We start from the raw sequence: 6,640 nt of genomic DNA, 5'->3' as shown, positions 1-6,640 counted from the left end.
CAAAGTGATTTAGTATTTCTAATCTTCGACTGCAGAGTTCGGGTGACGAAAGCCCCCTCAGGCTCTGCGAGGCCCGGGTGGTGTAGCGGCGCCGTGCCGGGGACGCCGAGTGTGGGCTCTGTGCCCGGGGCGTCCCCAGCATTGTTTACCAACAGGGCGCCATTGATGACCATTTTGGTGATGCAGAGCTCCTTGACGACACTGGTGCTCTGTCCGGCTGCCGGCCTCGGCAGGCCACTGACGCCTCTGGGCCAGCCTCCTCGCCGCGCCCCTCGCCTGTCCCTGTGCGTGGCTGCATGCCTGCCCTGGGCCCAGCCCCGCGTGTACTCTGGGGAGGTAAAGATGAGCAAAACGAAGTCACTCTGTCCTCATGAAGCTTGCATTTTAACCGGGGAAATAGGCATAAGTCAGAATCCCACACGACAAACTGCGAAGTCTGTCCTGTGGTGAGTACTGCAGAGAGGTACACAGGGTGCCGCGGAGGACTTTTCCTGAACGGGGAGTTCTGGGAAGACTGGACTGAGTTCTGAAGGACTGGCCTCTCGGCGAGAGCAGGTGCGAAGGCCCCGGGGCGGCAGGGAGCCTGCCCACGAGGCCCTGCGGCTGTGGACTGAGTGCGCGCTGAGATGAAGCAGGAGAGGGGGCCACACACATGCAGTCTCCTCCAGGAAGTGTTCCTGGATTGATGAAGTGAAAACCAGAGGTGTGTCTGAGTCCGCCTCAGGGCCGTGGGCAAGGCGTCGCTCCCTGTGAGGAGGGCTACACCGTCTCCCAGGGGACACCAGGGACAGTCAGCATCTCTCCCCCAGCCGCCTGGCGCTCCATGCCCCTGGTAGTGTGAACACCTACTGTGATTCGCTCACAGTAGGGGCTCATGAGCTGGGATTCCGCCCATTCAGGAATTTACCAGCTGAAAGAGAAATCGAGTGGGTATTGGGAAGCTCCTGAGCAAGTTCTCCAGCCACTTCAGAGGGATTCAGTTGGATGCAAACGATTCCGAGGCTAATTATAAGTCACCCGTGCCTGTTCATCAAAGCAGGTCCAAGGTGCCGGGCAGGGTAACGAAGCCGCCCCCCGCCGCAGACAGCCTGTGACTCGGCGCTGCTGACCCGAGCGAGCCCCACCTCGGTCAGGCAGATCGCTGCAGTGGGCTGGCTGGCTCCTTACGGTTACGTGGAACGTCTCTTCTGATTACGTAGCGCACCTACAAAAATTCAGAACAAGATAAGGAAAAAAGGCACCCATCACATCTGCATGTCGTCTCCGCAGGCACGGCCATGCAGGCCTTGCGATCCCCTCCTCACGCGAGAGCTGACCGGCGGGTGGCGGCGTGGACGGGTGCGCAGGTGGGCGCTGGGCTGATGGCGAATCGGCGTGGAAGGGGACGTGCAGGCTGGCCGTCTGACTGCTGGGGCCCCAGCGTGTCAGAGACGCTCACCCTGCCCCTAACTGCCCCGCACCCGCTGCGTTCCCTTCGCCTCCTGCCCTGACGCAGCGGGGCCACCGGACTCGTCTGGTCATCACCCCGCTCGGAGGTGGGCCACACGGCTCTCCCGCACGTCTCTCTCTGAGCCCTGGGGACGCGGGGAGGTCCCGTCCGCCATAAGTCACACGGGGCTGAGACGGCGTGGGCTGATCATTAGAGGACGTCAGCCTCGTGTGACTTATGGCGGACGGGACCTCCCCGCATCCCCAGGGCTCAGAGAGAGACGTGCGGGAGAGCCGTGTGGCCCGCCTCCGAGCGGGGTGACAGCCAGGCAGGCCTCTGCTGCATCAGGCCTCGGGGACCTGCAGGTTCGTCTCCCCGCGCCGGACACGCCTCAGCCTGCCCTCGCCCGCGGTGCGCACGGTCTGCTCGTAGTCATTTCACACGTGTCACGTGTGCCAGCACACGCTCCTTAAAGTGACAGCCAGTGGCCGTGCAGCATTCATTTGTTCGTTTCTTATGTGGCTGCCCCAGATTACTTTTTTTTTTTTTTTTTACCGTTTCTATGTCTGTGGGTTTTTATCTTTTTCATTTTCCTTAAGGTAGTTTCTTAGAAGATAAGTTTTAAAACTGTAACATTTAAAAGAAGTTTTTGACATGTCTTCAGTGCCTTCCAGAAAGTTATGCCAGTTTTACACGTCCTGTAGTTTGAGGCTATGGCATTCTAACAATAATCGGCATTAATGTTTAAATAATCTTTGCCAGCTTGATAGACAGCCGCAGTATTTCCTTGTAATTGGGCGTTTGTTCCTAACGAGGCTAAAGCAGCACACCCCGGCCGCTCGCTTCTCGTCTCCTGTGACTGCCGAGACCTCCCGTCTCCACGCCAGCCTCGTCTGCCTCATTCCCACGTACCCCGTGAGCCTCAGATGAGAAGAGGCTCTTCCCAGAGACTGTCCTTGACTCACCCAGCAACAACGGTGCCCTCCGCCTTGTCACAGCACCCTACCCACCGTACAGTAGCATTTGTCATACGTTCCGTTCACCTCTGTCCCTTAAACATCTCCCACGGCACCTGGCCGAGTGCGAGAGGCAGTAAACGCTCGTTTGATGAGTGGATCGAGTGACAAAGGTGATAGTGATAAAGATGGTGTTGGTGATGGTTCTTATGCAGAGGGTGTGATGAAGACGATCGCTATTAAAGGCGATGTTACAGAGACGGGGGCGGGCGCCAGCGCAGAGGGGCTTGTTGTTACGGTAGTATTCAGGGCGTGGTTCACCGTGACGATGCTCACGTCCAGGGTGGTGGCAGTGACGCCCACGCCTTGGTGCTCACAGTGGCGATGCTGAGCTGAGTGGTAGGTGTGTTGGTGGTGACTATATTTGCCTAAACTTTCAGATGCTGCAGGGGAAACCGAGCGACACGCGTCATAAAGTGAGGGTGAGCAAACAGCTCCGAGCAGCAGGAGCATCTCTGTGCCGGCCGCGCGTCCACCCTCCTCGGGCGCCCGTCCCGCACGCGCGTCTCGTCGCAAGTGTTGTCTAAAGGAGGCAGCGGGGAGGGGATGTGAACGCAGGGATCCGGACAGCCCCGTCCAGCTCCAAGCCGCCCCCGCGCGAATGACGCCACGGGTGGTAGTGGCCTTACCTTGAACTAGATGCAGCTGCGCTCACCTCACGGTTCCGGGAATTAGTGTAGTGAACGGAACAGACGTCTAAGAGTCGCAAGCTTTCTTTCGTAATCCATTTTCCCTTCCGTTTAAAGCTTTCTATTATTTTAAACCACGATAAAACATTTATTCAAATACGATGCTAGGTCTCTTGAACTCCCGTCGCTGAGACAGTGGGTAGGTCTTCCCAGTCTGTTAGAGGCTGTAGGTGGCCTTGTGTGTCCTGGAGCACGGGTGGGAACCGAGCAATTCCAGCAGCCCAGGTGCTCAGAACTTTACCAGGACCCTCCCGATGATACCAGGAGACACAGGTCACTGCCATCGCAGTGGAAAATCGGGACTCGAAGTGGGCGAAAGGCTTGCCTTGGGTCCCACAGCTGCTGTGTTGTAGGACAGGGATTTGAACTTGCTGATTCCAAAGTCAAGGTTCTGCGCCGCCCCACACGCGTCGTCAAGTCTGAGCCCCGTCATCTGCCGTGTGCTGCAGTGGGGTGTGCGGCGTGTTCGCGGGGCGAGCGCCCTCTGCGCCGAGCCCGCCTCGCAGTGCTGGGTCCGCAGCGAGGGAGCTGCCTCGCTGCCACTCCGGACTTTTCCGAGGCTCGCCTGCGGCTCCTTGGACAGCCTGAGGTCCGCCCGCCGTGCGTGGTGCCTGCCACTCACTGTCGCAGAACCAGCATCATGCACCCGGCCCCGCGCAGGGTCCGGGTTGGAGGGTGGGCAGGCGCCCCAGGGGGGACGTGCGCTGCGCCAGGCGGGGTTCTCACAGGGGCGCGGGGCGGGCGGACCCGGCCCCGGCGTTCAGGGTGAGGGTGTCTGCGCCGCGCCTGCTTCCTCCAGAGACCTCGGTGTTGGCCCGTCCCGGGAGGCAGCTCAGACGTGAGGGTTCATGTGGGGCTCCGGCCGGCGTCGCATCTGCGGGCTCAGGGGAGCTGGGTTCGCAGGCGGCTGTGTGCGTCGTTAAGGCGGCCTGGGCGCCTTGCCGGCGCTGCACCTTCTCCACCTCCTGCGCTTGGAATGGACAGTCTCGGCCGCGCCAGGCCCCTTTCCTGCCGTCTGTGCCCTGAGTAGTCTCTGGCAGCCTCCTGCCGGGCCCCCTGCTTCCCCGGGACGGCATCTTGTGTCTCCTCTGCACCCTGGGGACGCAGGGCCACGCCCCACTGCCGGCCCCCACCAAGGCCGGACGCATGTGTCTGGCTGCCGCCAGGGTTTAAGCGCAGAGCCACCCCAAGGAAGCCCGCCTTCACCCCAGGGACACCAGGGACGTGCCCCCTCCTTCCACGCGTCCGGGGTGGCCGAGTGAAGCTCCACGCGGTGTAGCCTCGTCGTCCTAAAGCCCTCGGTGTGTCCGCCTGTCTCGACTCCGCGTCCCAGATTGTGCTGTGACAGCGTGAGGGCTGACATCGGCTGCTCTTGCGTGACGTGGGGCCTTTGGCTCCTTCACGTGAAAATCCGGCTGAGGAGAGGCGTGGGGGGCAGGGGGCGAATGCGGCAGGCCAGCGCCCTGGGTTGACCCCGCTCTTCCACGTGACGTGTGACGTCAGCCGGCTCGGCCTCCGTGGGCTCAGCTCCCCCTGCACAGGGCGACAGCACTGCCTGACACCTCGCCGCTGCCGCTCGGCGCCAGAGAAGACCTAGCAGTCCTGGACAGCGGCCTCACTTAACCCCGTGTCAGGTCGGCGCCCTTGTTACGCTCACTCTGCAGACGAGCAAGCGGGGCCCGGCCAGCCAGCGAGTGGTGGAGCCGGCGCCGGGTCACAGGCCGCAGACGCCTCGCTGGCGACCACCTGCTGAGACTTCCTTGGGGCTGTCGGGGGCCGGAGTTCACGCATGGAAGGTGCTGAGTGCGGTGCCTGGCCCGTGGCAGATGCCTCGCGGTGGGCGAGCGTGGGAAAGTGAGTCTGCGGGGGACGCGGGGGCGGGGCTCCAGCCCGGGACCTCGGCGCCCCGGGGGGCTGGCTGCCGAGTTCGGCCCTGCGCTGGCTGTGCCGTGCCCCGTGACGCACGGCCCTCTCTTTTTTGGTAATTGACGGCACTGTTTAGCTTCAGCTGCCCCGGCCTCCCTCCTGCCCTGTGTAGGGAGGGGTCGGGGCGCACGTGTCCGCTGCCGCCTGGGACCCTCGGGGGGCACGAGAAGGAGCGCGGCCGTGTCCGCAGCCCCCGTGTCCGTCCTCCATTTATTTGCACCTTCGGCGAACGCTGCTCGGGCGCCACCTCCGTGGGCACCGCTGCCCCCCTTCCCACCGTCCCCAGGGGTCCCCCTCGAACTGTTTTTAGCTCTCCTGTCAAATGCTATCGAAACTTTCTAAGCGTCACATCTCCGACATCTGGGAGACACAAGAAACTCTTCTCTCGGCGACCGTATCCTATTATGTTGCTAAAGGCCCTGCCGCTCCTGGGTTGATTTATCTTCTAACGTCCTAGATCCTGTCCCCCGTTTTCTTTCAGGCTCCGGGTGCCGTGTGGGATCCCCAGGGCCAGGGCGGCTCTGCTTCCCCGCCCCCCTCCAGCCCTCCTTCTGTAGGTCCGAGTGGAGGCCTGTGTGTGCTTCCTGAAGGACACAGGACGCTAGCACATTCGCCAATGACGCCAAAGGCAGCTGTAACGAGCCCTGTGCCGAGGCATTGCTGGGGGCGTCTTGCTGGCGAGACATCTTTTTATTAAGCTCGGAGAGTTTCCCATTTGGAGACTTTTACAGTGTTGGGAGGGTTGTTTAGTGTTGGCTTAAAAAACATTTCCTTTAACAACAGCAAGATCTAATTTGTTAAACTGGTTGCTTTTGTTTTTTCCGGTTTTATCATTTTAAAAATCTGTGTACTTTCCTGGATGCAAAAATAGCTGCAGCACATTTCATCATTTCTTTATTTTTTTTTTTCTTTTTCCCATGGCTGCTGACAGCCTGTGCTGTCCACTGATTAAAGTGTGCTGAGCCTTTGAGGCGGGTCCCGGGTGGCCGGCGCGGCTCCTTGGCGGGACCTTTGCTGAGTGTGGGCCCTCGGCCAAGCCCACCAGTCCTTCCTGAGACCACTCGGCAGTCACCCTCTGCCCACGCATCTGCGCCAAGTGCCCGATGCGCAAGCACCCACCGCTCTGACACAGTGACTTAGTGAGGGGAAGTGTCCCCATGTCCCCTTTGCTGGAGAAGATACCGAGGGTTTGCCCATGCCCTTACGCGCCGTGCTAGGCTCTGGCCACGCAGCAGAGACTCAAACAAGCCTCGGGCAGCTCGGGCTTCGGTGCAGAGACGCAGAACTCAGGTCGGGATGGCGGATCACAGCGGAAGGTGGCCGGTGCTGCCGAGAAAACAGAGCAGAAAGTACTTAGACAGGTCAGGACTTCAGGGAGAATTGTCAAGGAGACGTCGGCGTATGGGTCCAGAGCTGCTGGTATCTGAGGAGCGGGGAGGGGTTTTGTTAGGCAGAGGGAGCGTGAACTGCTAAGGCCCTGGGGCCAGCACGCTCGGAACGGGAAGAGCAGCAGAGACCGGAGGGGCGGCAGCCAGCAGAGCGAGGCAGACAGCGCCGCGTGGAGAGGTGGCGGGTTAGCT

This window comes from Rousettus aegyptiacus, unplaced genomic scaffold (assembly GCF_014176215.1).
Source record: "Rousettus aegyptiacus isolate mRouAeg1 unplaced genomic scaffold, mRouAeg1.p scaffold_m13_p_8, whole genome shotgun sequence".
Taxonomy (NCBI): domain Eukaryota; kingdom Metazoa; phylum Chordata; class Mammalia; order Chiroptera; family Pteropodidae; genus Rousettus; species Rousettus aegyptiacus.
Note: the sequence above shows the minus strand (reverse complement) of the source record.